The sequence below is a fragment of the Macaca fascicularis genome, chromosome 8, assembly GCF_037993035.2.
Source record: "Macaca fascicularis isolate 582-1 chromosome 8, T2T-MFA8v1.1".
Taxonomy (NCBI): domain Eukaryota; kingdom Metazoa; phylum Chordata; class Mammalia; order Primates; family Cercopithecidae; genus Macaca; species Macaca fascicularis.
Window position 1 is genome coordinate 104,269,128 of NC_088382.1, and position 15,974 is coordinate 104,285,101.

General features: G+C 43.4%; 1 protein-coding gene and 1 long non-coding RNA gene across 3 annotated transcripts in view; one reads left to right on the forward strand and one right to left on the reverse strand.

The window, feature by feature from the left end:
* Window positions 1-13,086: 13,086 nt before the first annotated feature.
* Window positions 13,087-14,723, reverse strand: LOC141407436 (uncharacterized). Its single transcript, XR_012416536.1, has 2 exons — window positions 14,529-14,723; window positions 13,087-13,250 (listed from the first exon to the last, which is right to left on the reverse strand). It is a non-coding gene; the product is annotated as an uncharacterized lncRNA (long non-coding RNA).
* Window positions 14,724-14,781: 58 nt separating this feature from the next.
* ESRP1 (epithelial splicing regulatory protein 1) overlaps window positions 14,782-15,974 on the forward strand; it is a 71,886-nt gene continuing 70,693 nt past the window's right edge. For both annotated transcript variants that reach the window (XM_073999097.1, XM_073999098.1), the window contains exon 1: window positions 14,782-15,783. The gene's annotated coding sequence lies outside the window, so the exon portion shown is untranslated. The remainder of the gene's footprint in view (window positions 15,784-15,974) is intronic.

The following is a 15,974-nucleotide window of genomic DNA, read 5'->3' on the forward strand; positions in this document are numbered from 1 at the left end:
CCTTTTTTTTTTTTTTTTGAGATGGAGTCTTGCTCTGTTGCCCAGGTTGGAGTGCAGTGGCACAGTCTCGGCTCCCTGAACCTCCGCCTCCCAGGTTCAAGCGATTCTCCTGCCTCAGCCTCCCAAGTAGCTGAGACTATAGGCACACACCACAACTTCGGCTAATTTTTGCATTTTTAGTAGAGATGAGGTTTCTCCGTGTTGGCCATGCTGGTCTCAAACTCCCCACCTCAAGTGATCCACCTGCCTCAGCCTCCCAAAATTCTGGGATTACAGGTGTGAGCCACCGCACCCAGCCTCACTTGTAGCTTTTGATTACACTAAGGAGACAGGAAAAAGCGCAGGGGAAAGAGACTGAATCGTCATTTTCTCTGAAAATATTTTTAGTCAGCCAAACACTACGAATTAACAACATTTAACAACAATTAAATATGGAGCAAATTTAGTAGGTGGTACAGCCCTTAATCCCTTATCTGTTTCCCTGCTTCTCCTAGCCAATCAAGAACTGCTGGCTGCTCAAACCTACTTTCCTCCCTTCTCTGTGCTCAGCCACTGTGTTTGCAGGGAATAATCTTCCCTTCCAACTGCCTGTTAATGTCTTAAACTTCTTTCAAAGATTAGATCAATGAATTAATTACTGGATCATCAAGTATTTATTGTGTTCATTGAGTATCTACCATGTGTAAGGATGAAGAAAGCTCATAGTCCAATTCTATTTTTTTTTGTTTTTTTCTTCTGTCATTCTTATTTTTATTCTTTTTTTGTCTCTTAATTTCTTTCTTGTATTTGCTGCCTGTCATGTAGTCTAATTCTAGTAGGAGGAAGAAATACATATCAAGACGTAATTTTAATACCATATGATAAGTTCTTTTTTATAACAGCTTTATTGGCATATTATTCACACACCATAAAATTCATCCTTTTACAGTTCAGTGGTTTTTAGTGTATCAGAGTTGTAAACTCAGCATCACTATCTAATTTTAGAACATTTTATCACCCCAAAAAGAAACCCTGTATTCATTAGCAGAAATACCCCATTCTTCCTTTGCTTCCAGCCCCTGGCAACCATTAATCTACTTTCTGTCTCTATGGATTTGCCTACTCTGGACATTCCGCATAAATTGAATTATATGACATGTGGCCTTTGTGACTCCTTTCTTTCACTAAGCATAAAGTTTTCAAGGTTAATCCAGATTGTAGCATGTATCAGTACTTCTTTACTCTTTTATAGATGACTAATATTCCTTTTTTCTAATTTATTTTTTATTGTACTTTAAGTTCTAGGGTATATGTGCACAACGTGCAGATTTGTTACATATGTATACATGTGCCATGTTGGTGTGTTGCACCCATTAACTCATCATTTACATTAGGTATATCTCCTAATACTATCCCTCCCTCCTCCCCCAATCCCACGACAGGCCCCGGTGTGTGATGTTCCCCTTCCTGTGTCCAAGTGTTCTCATTATTCGATTCCCACCTAGGAGTGAGAACATGCGATGTTTGGTTTTCTGTTCTTGTGATAGTTTGCTGAGAATGATGGTTTTCAGCTGCATCCATGTCCCTACAAAGGACGTGAACTCATCCTTTTTTATGGCTGCATAGTATTCCATGATGTATATGTGCCACATTTTCTTAATCCAGTCTGTCATTGATGGACATTTGGGTTGGTTCCAAGTCTTTGCTATTGTGAATAGTGCCACAATAAACATATGTGCGCTGTATGTGTCTTAATAGCAGCATGATTTATAATCCTTTGGGTATATACCCAGTAATGGGATGGCTGGGTCAAATGGTATTTCTAGTTCTAGATCCTTGAGGAATCGCCACACTGTCTTCCACAATGGTTGAACTAGTTTACAGTCCCATCAACAGTGTAAAAGTGTTCCTATTTCTCCACATCTTCTCCAGCACCTGTTGTTTCCTGACTTTTTAATGATTGTCATTCTAACTGGTGTGAGATGGTATCTCATTATGGTTTTGATTTGCATTTCTCTGATGGTGAGTGATGATAAGCATTTTTTCATGTGTCTGTTGGCTGCATAAATGTCTTCTTTTGAGAAGTGTCTGTTCATATCCTTCACCCACTTTTTGATGGGATGGTTTGTTTTTTTCTTGTAAATTTGAGTTCTTTGTAGGTTCTGGATATTAGCCCTTTGTCAGATGAGTAGCTTGCAAAAATTTTCTCCCATTCTGTAGGTTGCCTGTTCACTCTGATGGTAGTTTCTTTTGCTGTTCAGAAGCTCTTTAGTTTAATTAGATCCCATTTGTCAATTTTGGCTTTTGTTACCATTGCTTTTGGTGTTTTAGACATGAAGTCCTTGACCATGTCTATGTCCTGAATGGTATTGCCTAGGTTTTCTTCTAGGGTTTTTATGGTTTTAGGTCTAACATTTAAGTCTCTAATCCATCTTGAATTAATTTTTGTATAAGGCATAAGGAAGGGATCCAGTTTCAGCTTTCTACATATGGCTAGCCAGTTTTCCCAGCACCATTTATTCAATAGGAAAGATTTTCCCCATTTCTTGTTTTTGTCAGGTTTGTCAAAGATAAGATGGTTGTAGATGTGTGGTATTATTTCTGAGGGCTCTGTTCTGTTCCATTGGTCTATATCTCTGTTTTGGTACCAGTACCATGTTGTTTTGGTTACTGTAGCCTTGTAGTATAGTTTGAAGTCAGGTAGCGTGATGCCTCCAGTTTTGTTCTTTTGGCTTAGGATTGTCTTGGCAATGCGGATTCTTTTTTGGTTCCATATGAACTTTAGTTTTTTTCCAATTCTGTGAAGAAAGTCATTGGTAGCTTAATGGGGATGGCGTTGAATCTATAAATTACCTTGGGCAGTATGGCCATTTTCACAATATTGATTCTTCTATCCATGAGCATGGAGTGTTCTTCCATTTGTTTGTGTCCTCTTTTATTTTGCTGAGCAGTGATTTGTAGTTCTCCTTGAAGAGGTCCTTCACATCCCTTGTAAGTTGGATTCCTAGGTATTCTATCCTAGCAAGGCCAGCGGACCCCACCCACCCCCCTCGGGGGGACAGGGGGATGGGGGGCCTCTCACTTATTCTACACCTCTCATGTCTCTTCACCCTGCCCAGACTAGAGTCAAGTTCAATAGGGTCTTCTTTCCCCGCTGATTCCGCCAAGCCAGTTCCCTTGGCTGTGGTTTTGCTGGATAGTAGATAGGGACAGTGGGAATCTCGTTTATCCATTCATGCGCGTCACTAATTAGATGACGAGGCATTTGGCTACCTTAAGAGAGTCATAGTTACTCCTGCCATTTACCCGCACTTCATTGAATTTCTTCACTTTGACATTCAGAGCACTGGGCAGAAATCACATCGCGTCAACACCCACTGCTGGCCTTCATGAGACTAATATTCTTTTGTAGGGATGTGTTACATTTTGTTTAGCCTTTCATCAGTTGATGAACATTTGGATTGTTTCTACTTTCTGGCTAATTTTTTTTTTTTTTTTTTTTTTGAGACAGGGTCTTACTGTGTCGCCCAGGCTGGAGTGCAGTGCAGCCATCTTGGCTCACTGCAACTTCCACCTCCTGTGCTCAAGCGATCCTCTCCTTTTTGGCTATTATGAATAATACTGCTATGAACATTTGTGTACAAGATTTTCCATGCACATATGGCTTCACATTTCTTGGGTATATACCTAGGACGGGAATTGCTGAGTCACATTGTAATTCTTTGTTTAACCTTTTGAGGAATTGTCGGCTGTTTCCCAACATGGCTATACCATTTTACAATCCCCCCAACAATGAATCAGGGTTCTGATTTCTTCATATATTGTCAACACTTTTTTTTTTTTTTAGCCAGTTTAGTGTAGATAAAAATGGTATTTTCTTGTGGGCATTTTTTCATGTACTTATTATCCATTTGTGTGTGTGTGTGTGTGTGTATATATATATATATGTATTTGTTCGTTTGAGACAGGGTCTCACTCTGTTGCCCTGGCTGGAGTGCAGTGGCACCATCTCAGCTTACAGCAGCCTCGACCTCCTGAAGCCATCCTCCCACCTCAGCCTCCCAAGTAGCTGGGACCACAGCTGAGCACCACCACACCCAGCTAATTTTTGTAGAGATGGGTTTCGCCATGTTGCCCAGCCTGGTCCCAAACTCCTGGACTCAAGCAATCCACCCACCTCGGCCTCCCAAAGTGCTGGGATTATAGGTGTGAGCCACTGTGACTGGTGTACATTTCTTAAAGAAATGTCCATTAAAATATTTTGCCCATTTTTTGATTGGGTGATTTGTCTTTTTTCTTTTCCCCGAAGCAAGTAGAACTTTCATTTTTTAGTTATAAAATTTTTTTGACCAGGGCGCGGTGACTCACACCTGTAATCCCAGCACTTTGGGAGGCCGAGGTGGGTGGATAACCTGAGCTCGGGAGTTCGAGACCAGCCTGACCAACATGGAGAAACCCCATCTCTACTAAAAATACAAAATTAACTGGGCATGGTGGCGCATATCTGTAATTCCAGCTACTCCAGAGGCTGAGGCAGTAGAATCGCTTGAACCCAGGAGGCGGAGGCTGTGGTGAGCTGAGATCATGCCACTGCATTCCAGCCTGGCAACAGGAGGGAAACTCCATCTCAAAAAAAAAAAGTGTATATTCTGGATTCTAGACCCTTATGGGATATATGATTTACAAATATTTTCTCCCATTCTGTGGGATGTCTTTTCATTTTCTTGATCATGTCCTTTGTATACTAAAGATTTTAATTTTAATGAATTTCAATTCATCTTTTTTTTTTCTTTTGTTGCTTGTTCTTCTGAAGTCATTTTTAAGAAGCCATTGCCTAATACAAAATCATGAAGATGTACTCCATTTTTCCCATTTTATAGATTTAACTCTTACATTTTGGTCCATCATTTTATTTTTATTTTTATTTTATCAATAGCCTGGTTTGTAATGGACACTTATTTTTAATTCATTTTTCTGTGTGGTGTGAGGAAGAGGTTCAACTTCTTTTTTTGAGACAGGGTTTGGCTCTGCCGCCCAGGCTAGAGTTCAGTGGCACAATCTCAGCTCACTGCAACCTCTACCTCCTGGGCTCAGGCATCCCCCCACCTCAGCTTCCTGAGTAGCTGGGATCACAGGTGAGTGCCACCAAGCCCTGTGGATTTTTGTACTTTTTTATGGAGATGTTGTCTCACTATGTTGCCCAGTCTGGTCTTGCACTCTTGAGCTCAAGCGATCCTCCGGCCTCAGCCTCCCAAAGTGTTGGGATTATAGGCATGTGCCACTTCACCTAGTGTCTTTGAATTTTTTTTGTTTTTAAGAATGTCTCAGCCAGGCACAGTGGCTCACACCTGTAATCCCAGCACTTTGGGAGGTGCAGGCGGACAGATCACTTGAGGTCAGGAGTTTGAGACCAGCCTGGTCAATAAGGCGAAATCCCATTTCTACTAAAAATACAAAAATTAGCCGGGTATGGTAATTAGCCCAGGTCTGTAATTCCAGCTACTCGGGAGGCTGAGGCATGAGAATGCTTGAACTTGGGAGGCGGATGTTGCAGTAAGCTGAGATCACGCCACTGCACTCCAGCCTGGGTGATGGAGTGAGACTGTATCTCAAAGAAAAAAAAAAAGTCTTGTCCAAATGCCACTCTCCACCTCCTGCCCCTCTCCCCCAAACTCTTCTGAATTCTCATGTGCCGAGCTCCAAAATCGTAGTACTTCAGGGTGTCAAGAAGAGATATGTCAGCATCACAATGGCCATCCAAGTCCCATTTCCATTACCTAAGCTACAGTGAACAAGATCTGTCAACCAAGAATATCCTTTCCTTGCCCAAGTAACTTTTTTTTTTTTTTTTTGAGATGAGTTTTTTGCTCTTGTTGACCACGCTGGATTACAATTGCATGATCTCGGCTAACTGTGACAACCTCTGCCTCCTGGGTTCAAGTCATTCTTCTGCATCAGCCTCCCCAGGCGCTGGCACCCGCCACCACGCCTGGCTAATGTTTTTGGGTTTTTTTTTTTTTTTTTTTTTTGAGACGGAGTCTCCCTTAGTGGCTCAGGCTGGAGTGCAGTGGCGCGATCTCGGCTCACTGCAAGCTCCGCCTCCCGGGTTCAGGCCATTTTCCTGCCTCAGCCTCCTGAGTAGCTGGAACTACAGGCACCCGCCGCCAGGCCCAGCTAATTTTTTGCATTTTTAGTAGAGACGGGGTTTCACCGTGTTAGCCAGGATGGTCTCGATCTCCTGACCTCATGATCCACACGCCTCGGCCTCCCAAAGTGCTGGGATTACAGGCGTGAGCCACCGCGCCCGGCCTGTTTTTGTATTTTTAGTTGAGATGGGGTTTTACCATGTTGACCAGGCAGGTCTTGAACTCCTGTCCTCAAGTGGTCTGCCCGCCTCGGCCTCCCAAAGTGCTGGGATTACAAGCGTGAGCCACTGCGCCTGGCCCAAGATAACTACTGTTTTGTTTTGTTTTGTTTTGTTTTTGAGACAGAGTCTTGCTCTGTCACCCAGGCTGGAGTGCAGTGGCACGATCTCGGCTCACTGCAACCTCTGCCTTCCGGGTTGAAGCGATTCTTCTGCCTCAGCCTCCCAAGTAGCTGGGACTACAGGCGAGTGCCACCACTCCCGACTAATTTGTGTGTGTGTGTATTTTTGGTAGTCATGGGGTTTCACCATATTGGCCAGGTTGGTCTCGAACCCCTGACCTCGTGATCCACCCACCTTGGCCTCCCAAAGTGCTGGGATTACAAGGGTGATATTACTGCGCCCAGCCCAAGATAACTAATTTTAAGCAAAACCAGATACACTGACATCTCCACATCCCATGTAGAAAACAGCATATTCCAGAGGGAGCACACTGTCTAGGTAGCCATGGACACAACAGGGAAAGAGCATTGAATTGGGAGCCAGGGGACCTAAGCTTTGAGTACAGTCCTGCCACTAATTCACTGTGTCACCTTGGTTGGGCAAGTCACTTAACTTCTTTGGCTTCTTGTGAAATGAAGGAGTTGAAATAAAATACTAGTTTCTTCCAAATATATAAAAAAAGGCTTGATGACATATTTAATATGTATTCTAACTAATGTGCTATGCATAGTTATTATAGATTGTCACTTAATATGTTTCCAGTGTTCTTCATAATTCATGGCTATCTTATAAACAATCTGAGGGGATAACATGCAGGTTATAGAATTTCAGATGTGATCTCATTAAAACATTAGACTTACTGTACTTTCACTTTTGTGGCTTGTTATTGGTCATGTGCATGTGTTGTAGTCAAGATCTCATAGGGAAGTGTTTTACTTTGTCATAGTCTGCCTTATTTTTGTGTATAAGTAAGATTTTCCAAAATATATAAGGGGGTCATATTCAGCATGGCATGTTGGCTAAAAGCAGTCTCTGGAGTCAGACTCCCTAGCTAGGAATCCCAGTTCTGTTAGTAGCATCTATGCCTTTTTTTTTTCTTTTCTTTTGCATTGGGGCCTCACCCTGTCGCCCAGGCTGGAGTGCAGTGGTGCAATCATGGCTCACTGCAGCCTCAAGTTTCTGGGCTCAAGCGATTCTTCTATCTCAACCTCCTGAATAGCTGGGACTACAGACATGCATCACCATGCCTTGCTAAGTGTTTCTATTTTTGGTAGAGACTGAGTCTCACTATATTGGCCAGGCTGACCAAGTTATTTTTAACTCTGATTTTCTCCGTCGTAAGTGAGGCAAAAAACAGTACCTCTACCTCATTTGGTTGTGAGAATTAAATGAGATAAGGGCTTAGAATGGTACTTGGTACACAGTGTCTGCTTAACAAATAAAAGCAATCTTATTGTTTATGATATGTAAAGATCTCCTTCGCCTTTCTGCTGTCACTCCCATCAACTCCATGGCCTACTCCTCAGAGAGAATCAGTACTAATGGCTTTTTTCTTTTTCTTTTCTTTTTTTTTTGAGACAGAGTTTCACTCTGTTGCTAGGCTGGAGTGCAGTGGCGCGACCTTAGCTCACTGCAACCTCTGCCTCCCTGGTTCAAGCGATTCTCCTGCCTCAGCCTCCCGAGTAGCTGGGACTACAGGCATGCGCCACCATACCCAGCTAAGTTTTGTAGTTTTAGTAGAGATGAGGTTTCACCATGTTGGCCAGGATGGTCTCAAACTCTTGACCTCGTGATCCGCCCACCTTGGCCTCCCAAAGTGCTGGGATTACAGATGTGAGCCACCACGTCCGGCCAGTACTAATGACTTTCTATATTGTCCTGTAGAACGTTGATCTGATTCAAAATATTATTTGAAGAAACGAATTCTAGTTACAATATGATACTTTCTCAACTACCTAAAGCAAGGATACACATTTGGACAAGAAAGGGATGTGCTATTACTGGGAGCAGTTCTTTGATTTCAGAAGTGTTTATTCTTTCCTCTAAGGACAGCAGAATTGATGGAAACCCCAGGCAAATCCCTTTTCCACTAAGTTCTAAGCAGGAGCAAGTTCTACTGCTTGTATACATAAACAGAAGAATTTAACAGTGGGCATGAAACAGGCCATGAGAAACATGACTGTTAATTGGGGGAGTCTAGAATTTTAAGAAAAGAAAATCATTGCCTACTTGAAATAAATAATGCAGAGTAGCATTTTAAGTAATATAGTCTATCTATGGTGGTAATCACTGAGGGCTTATATACGTGGGAAGCTTCATAGATAGATTGAGATTTGAGCTAAAGGGTGTATATTTTACTCCATAACTCCAATTTAATCTGAAAAGGGGAGCAACAAGGTTAAAGTAGGCTTTTAAATTTTAAAAAAAGTTTGTTTTGTTTTTTTTTTTTGAGACGGAGTTTCACCTCTGTCGCCCAGGCTGCAGTGCAAGGGCGCAATTTTGGTTCACTGCAACCTCCGCCTCCTGGGTTCAAGCAATTCTCTTGCCTCAGCCTCCTGAGTAGCTGGGACTACAGGCGTGCCCCACACACGGGGTTTCACCATGTTGGCCAGGCTGGTCTTGAACTGACCTCAGGTGATCTGCTCGCCTTGGCCTCCCAAAGTGCTGAGATTACAGGCATGAGCCACCACACCCGGCCATTTCACACACTTCAAACAGACATAAAACAGGGTGACAACTATTTCCTGGTTTTTAGGTTACATTTTGCCAGAATAATAAAATTGGCCCTTTATCAGCCAAATGGATAGGTGAGTAGGCAGGCTACAGGGATGCACAGGGCCTTAGGAAAGAAAAGAAACAAAACTTCCTTTTTTTTTTTTTTTAAACATTCACCCTTGTCAACCCCACCTTGACTTAAAAGATAAGGCGTGCTGCTGTACTTTCCTCTCTCTGGGCTTTGGGAGAGGCAGGGACTTACTCCTGGGCAAGGGGCTCGGGGACAGGGGTAACTGATACCTTGATGGCCAAAAGGCCAGGAGTAAGGAGGGAGGAATTCTCTTGGTGGCATCTCTTTTACCTGGACGCCCAGTTAAATGGGAACAGTTCTGTGATCCCCAAGGATCAGGGGGATCTTATAAGCCATGCACCATGAAGATTAATGGCGCATTTCCCTATCTGTATTTTTCTGTGTATTTCCCTATGACACAGCAGTCAGTAAAGTCTTGCTCAAATGCCTCAATGGTGTCTTTTGTCTACGCTAAGGCCAGAGAATCATCAGCCTTTGTGGTTGTCTTGAAAGAACCCTCCTCACTTGGAGATTCCTCTTCAGTAGTAACCTTCCTGATTCTCAGGTTTGTTTTCCTTAGGGAAGCTTTTCTACGCAAAATCTCTCTCCTTAAAACCTATGAAGTGTATATCATCAACATCCCCATTTTTACAGGTAGAAACTGAGTTCTTGTGAGGTTGAGGAACATGCCCAAGGCCACAAGGTAGCAAATGGCAGAGCCAACTATTAAACCCATACTTTTTCTCATGGTCTGTAATAATCGCTATAATAAAGGTTCAGGCCAGTAATTTCTTTAAATGTGTAATGCACAGAGTAATGGAAAATTATAATTTATTTATCTTGACCATCACTTCTCCTTGCCTCTCCACTTCAGAGGCTAGACTTGTCCAGGGAGTATAAAATATGATGTCTTTTACAAATGCATCTAGTATGAATAACTAAGAATATCAGTGGCTTTTGGTAGCCTCAGAACACAGGCTTCTACTTTGATTTGCTTTTTAAAAACTGAAATATAATTCACATGCCATAATATTAACCCTTTTAAAGTATACAATTCAGTGGTTTTTAATACATAAAAAGATTTGTGAAAGCATTGCCGCTATACAATTTGAGAACATTTTCATACTTTGATTCACTGTAGAATATTTTGTTTTGTTTTTTTGAGATGGAGTCTTGCTCTGTCGCCCAGACTGGAGTGCAGTGGCCTGATCTCAACTCACTGCAACCTCTGCCTCCCAGGTTCAAGCGATTATCATGCCTCAGCCTCCCGAGTAGCTGGAATTACAGGTGTCTGCAAACATGCCCGTCTAATTTTTGTATTTTTAGTAAAGATGGGGTTTCACCATGTTGGCCAGGCTGGTCTCCAAATCCTGACCTCAAGCGATCTGCCCGCCTCAGCATCCCAAAGTGCTGGAATTACAGGCATGAGCCACCAGGCCCCGCTTAGAAGATATTCTTATAAGAACAAGACAGTAACTAAGTATGTGCAACTAAAACACTAAGATCTAGAGGGCCGGGCATGGTGGCCACGCCTATAATCACAGCACTTTGGGAGGCTGAGGCAGGTGGATCACCTGAGTTCGAGAGTTCGAGATCAGCCTGACCAACACAGAGAAACCCCATCTCTACTAAAAATATAAAATTAGCGGGGCATGGTGGCGCATGCCTGTAATCCCAGCTACTAGGGGGGCTGAGGCAGGAGAATAGCTTGAATCCGGGAGGCAGAGGTTGTGGTGAGCCCTGATTGTGCTACTGCACTCCATCCTGGGCAACAAGAATGAAACTCTGTCTCAAGAAAAAAAAAAAAAAAAGATCTAGAGATCTCAAATGAACCTTGAGTCAGTAAATGTAGTGCTGCTACGCAGTCTTAAAAGGGGGATTGCATTGCAAATAAGATGATGACATATATCGTGACAGAATTTTCCATGGTCCTATGGCCATCAGGATAAACACACGAGTAACAGAAGGCTCTGTTCTGGAAGTGTGAGTCTTATCATTCCATTACAGCTTGGTCCAATACTTAATAAAAGAAAAGTACTAAACTATTAAATAAATTCTATTGAGAACTGCTCAAGAAAATTACAACTACTGGTTTCCTATTTTGTGTGTGTTGACATGATGGGAAAAAAAAAACACTGCAGTTCAATAGATAATCACATATTAAGACAAGAAAACCGAAAAGCTAACGTAATCTTACAAATTAGGTGATGTATGTAAAATCATTTTGGGAGTTCCAAAGGATTTACAAACATGAGCTAGTGTTACCAGATAAACAAATTCAAAAGATATCATAGCTATATAATAAGAGCTATTGACCACACACTTACTGATAATTTTATGGAAATAAAGATTTATAGTAAAAATAGTTGCACTTATACAATATTTCTCATTCTTTTTAAAAAGTTATACATGTACAAGGAAAAAAGTTCAAATACCGCAATAGTATAAACGGTGCAAAGTATTCTTTTTTTTTTTTTTTTTGAGACTGAGTCTTGCTCTGTTGCCCAGGCTGGAGTGCAGTGGCATGATCTCGGCTCACTGCAAGCTCCGCCTCCCAGGTTCACGCCATTCTCCTGCCTCAGTCTCCTGAGTAGCTGGGACTACAGGGGCCCGCCACCATGCCTGGCTAATTTCTTGTATTTTTAGTAGAGACAGGGTTTCACCGTGTTAGCCAGGATGGTCTCAATCTGACCTCGTGATCCGCCTGCCTCGGCGTCCTAAAGTGCTGGGATTATAGGCGTGAGCCACCGCACACGGCATAACTGTGCAAAGTATTCTTGACACATAGGCCCTCAATTCTTATCCTCAAAGGCAACCTGAGTTTCTCCTTTTTAACATATCCATATGTTTTATGAATTTTATATCAATATATCTGTTCACTTTTTTTTTCTTTTTTTTTTTTTTTTGAGATGGAGTCTCACCCTGTCACCAGGCTGGAATGCAGTAGCATGATCTTGGCTCACACAACCTCTGCTTCCTGGGTTCAAGTGATTCTCCTGCCTCAGCCTCCCTGAGTTGCTGGGACTACAGGCGTGCACCACCATGCTCAACTAATTTTTTTTCTATTTTTAGTAGAGATGAGGTTTTACCATGTTGGCCAGGCTGGTCTCGAACTCTTGACCTCAGGTGATCTTCCCGCCTTGGCCTCCCAAAGTGCTGGGATTACAGGTGTTAACCACCATGCCCGGCCTCACATTTTTACTTATATCTTTGGAATAAAAATAATTGAATCTCAAAAAAAATAAGAAAAGATTATGACATATAGGTACCACTGCGTCAACAATGAGGCCCCAGCAGACACATTTGTATTCTGTCCAGCTCAAGAGCTGCTCTCTAAAAGTGATGAGAAAAAGGGTCAAGGGAGGGTAATGAAGATAATTAAAGAGGAGGAAAGTAAGATTCACAATGAAAACTTTGAAGAGTTTGCAGTTATTTAGTCTACGAAAGGTGAGTTAAGAACAACCTTAAAGTATATGAAAGGATTACTATACAGAAAATGGTGACCTTTTCTTTCACCCTCTTTCATTCACTAAGGAAAAAACAAAGAAAATGGGTTTATTTTACAGTATAAGTCATTAGATTAACAGAAAAAAAAAAGTCATGACACAGAGCCTTGCCAACCACCAGCAAGGCGGTGGCAGCAAAATGTCCCCTGATGCTTAAAAAAATTATTTTTGATTTGAAATTTTAGACTTAAAGTTACAAAGAATGGTATAAAGAATTCCCTTATACAGATTCCCCAATGTTAACATTTTATTGCATTTGCTTTATCATTCCCTTTACATATATTTTGTCTGAACCTTTTGAGATTAAGTTACAGACATGATTCCTCTTTACCCCTAAATACTTCAGTAGGTATTTCTACCAACAAAGACACTCTTTTGCCCAACCACAGTAATATTATAACAAACGGGAAATTAACATGGATATAATACTATTATTTAATCTACAGACCTTTTTATTTTTTTATTTTTTACTTTTTCCGGTTCAGGATCATGTCTCTTAAACTCCTTTAATCTGCAAAAGTTTTTCTTCAGTCTTTGTCTTTGATGGCTTTAATGTATGTAAGAGTACAGGCCAGTTATTTTAAAGGTTGTTCCTCAACTTGGGTGTCTGGTGCTTAAAAACACAAAACAAAACAACAGAATCTCAGCGTTTTGAGAGTTTGAGGTGTGGTCCTGCGCCAATACTTAAATAAGCCTCTCTCCTCAAGGTTCCTTCCAGCCACCTTACACAGATTATCCTTACTGAATTAGATTTATAGATGGTGGTGATAGACAGTAAAACATTTTTGTATTCAGAACTAATTGTCTTGAATTACATATATTCCAACCCCTCCACCACATTTTACAATTTTAATTTAACAAAAGTAAGTTTGTTGAAGAATTAGCACCTACTCTTTAAACATTTAAGTCTTAAATTACCTGTAGACTCCCATTTTGACAATCTCACTTCTGCAGTGATGAACTATGCCCTAGGCTCAGAAGACAAAGAGCTGCAAAAATGGGTGTTACTCATTACAATCATTCAACAAATATTTGTTGAGTGCCTAGTATATATCAGGCTCTGTTCCAAGCCCTGGGAATACATTTGAGAACAACAACAAAAAAAATCCTCATCCTTGAAAACCTAGTTGGAAAGATTAACCTTTTTTTTTTTTTTTTTTCCCTCAGACGGACTCCCGCTCTGTCACCCAGGCTGGACTGCAATGGCCAGATCTTGGCTCACTGCAACCCCCACCTCCCAGGTTCAAGCGATTCTCCTGCCTCAGACTCCCGAGTAGCTGGGATTACAGGTGTGCGCCACCCCACCCGACTAAGTTTTGTGTTTTTAGTAGAGACGGAGTTTCACCATGTTGGTCAGACTGGTCTCGAACTCCTGACCTCGTGATCTGCCTCAGCCTCCCAAAGTGCTGGGATTACAGGCGTGAGCCACCGCGCCCGGCCCGGAAAGATTAACTTTTAAATTACAAAAAAAAAAAAAAAAAAGATTAACCTTTAAATAAATTAAAAAAAAAAAATCAGAAACCGGGATTAGACTTCCTTAAGCCATTTACGCCGGAGGTTGCAAATTCTTTTTGTGAAAAATCACACCTTGGCGATGACCTTGGGCAGTAGGATGTAAATAACTCCCACAAGCTTAGCGTTCCAATAACGGAACACAAGGCATAAACTAAACAGGAAGAAGGCAAGTCTGTGTGAATATGGTCAACTCCAAGACTCAAGATTCTAATGTGGATACTGCTGCGGAATTCCTGGTAAATGCGCTGATTTAATAAAGTCTTCGGTTTATCCAAACGGGCTACACAAATGATTAATCCAAACTCCAAAGCCCTAGAAAGAACAGGCGGGGCCCAGTTTCCCGAAGTGTTCCAACCACTTTTTCAGCAACAGTCACCTGCTTGGCTACGAGCCTCCGGACCGCCGCGCGCTAGCTGGTCCGCCCCACGGGGGCCACGCACCGGGTTCCGCGTCCCTGCGAGGCGGCACCTCCTGGGCCCGGCAGAGCTGAGCACCTGGGAACCGCGCACCGAGAGCCCGACGGGGAGGTGGTTAGCTGGAACCGGCTCCTCCAGGCGGCCTCGCCCACTGCAATGCAATCTGGGTGGTTTTTCCAGGTCCCTCCCAGCCTCCTTCCGCGCCCAGTCCCTGCCCCCGCGACGCCCGAAGGCCTGGACAGGTGGCTCGGAGTTACCGGGGCTAGGGAGAAGCGAGGCCACTGCAGCAAGCCTGCCGGAATCCATTTATGACTCCGCACTCCTAAGTCCAGGACAAGGAAGCACCCAACTCTGGAACTCAAGCAGCGGACGAGGGAGGTCTCGAACGCCGTCGCAGCGCTGCGAGTGTGGGACCCTGGCCTTCGCCCGCTCTAAGGGGACGCGAGCTGCTACCCGCATCACGGGAGGCCCCGCCTCCGCCTGCACCTTCTCCTGCCAGGAAACGAGACGGCACGGGCCTCGGGCTCCTCTTCCCCCCGTCCCGGGAGCCTGAACCCCCAGTGGGAAAGCCGGGCCTCCAGCTTCCCTTGACACGCGTTCTGAAAGGATTTGTACCCGGAGTGGGTTCGGCAGGGATAGGTGCATGGTTGCCCGTTTCACATCGTGAATATGAACGGGGCTGGACACCTGGAGCCGAATTAGTAATACTTCAGACAGAATTCTGTTCCCAAGAACAAATCGCTTTGAGATGTATAACCCGAGAAAACTTCACCCGTAGCGCTTTTCTCTCTAAAATGTCAACAAGACCCAACAACATACTGCCACAGATGTGGTGGCTGGGGGTGATGGTGGGGGGGCACGAGCCTCTGGCAGACCAAGCTGAGGTAGAGCAAGGAAGGTTGTTTGGGAGCTTGGTCAACACACTCCAATACAATAACAAACGCATGAGCAGAGGGAATGGGATCAGGGCGCAGAACCTGGGAAGAAGCCTGCTTGGCCCGAATTAAGAAAACTTTTATTAGGCATGCGGTTAGATGCTTTTCATTTGGGGCCCAAGGCAAATAAAAGAAAATGGGCCCCAGCCCTGGAGATTGTTCCAGCTTCAAAGTAGCAGCCTGGACCAAACCAGACAGAGCATTTAGAGTTGAGAGAAAAACGAGCGGGCTCCATTGTGCCCGAGTTTCCTTGCAGGGTCCCCCAGCTGCTTTGCGCGCGGTGAGTAACTGCGTCCTGGGGCGTGACTAGGTGGCTGGGCGTCCAGCCCGGGGCGTCCGGCTCTGCCGTGCGCCGGGTTCCTCTCCGGAAGGTGGGCACTGCGGCGCGTTTGGGAAGAGCGTGCACCCGGGCTCCGGCCAGGAGAAGGGGAGGGCTCGCAGGATTTCTCCTGATGTTTGCACTGAAAGGTG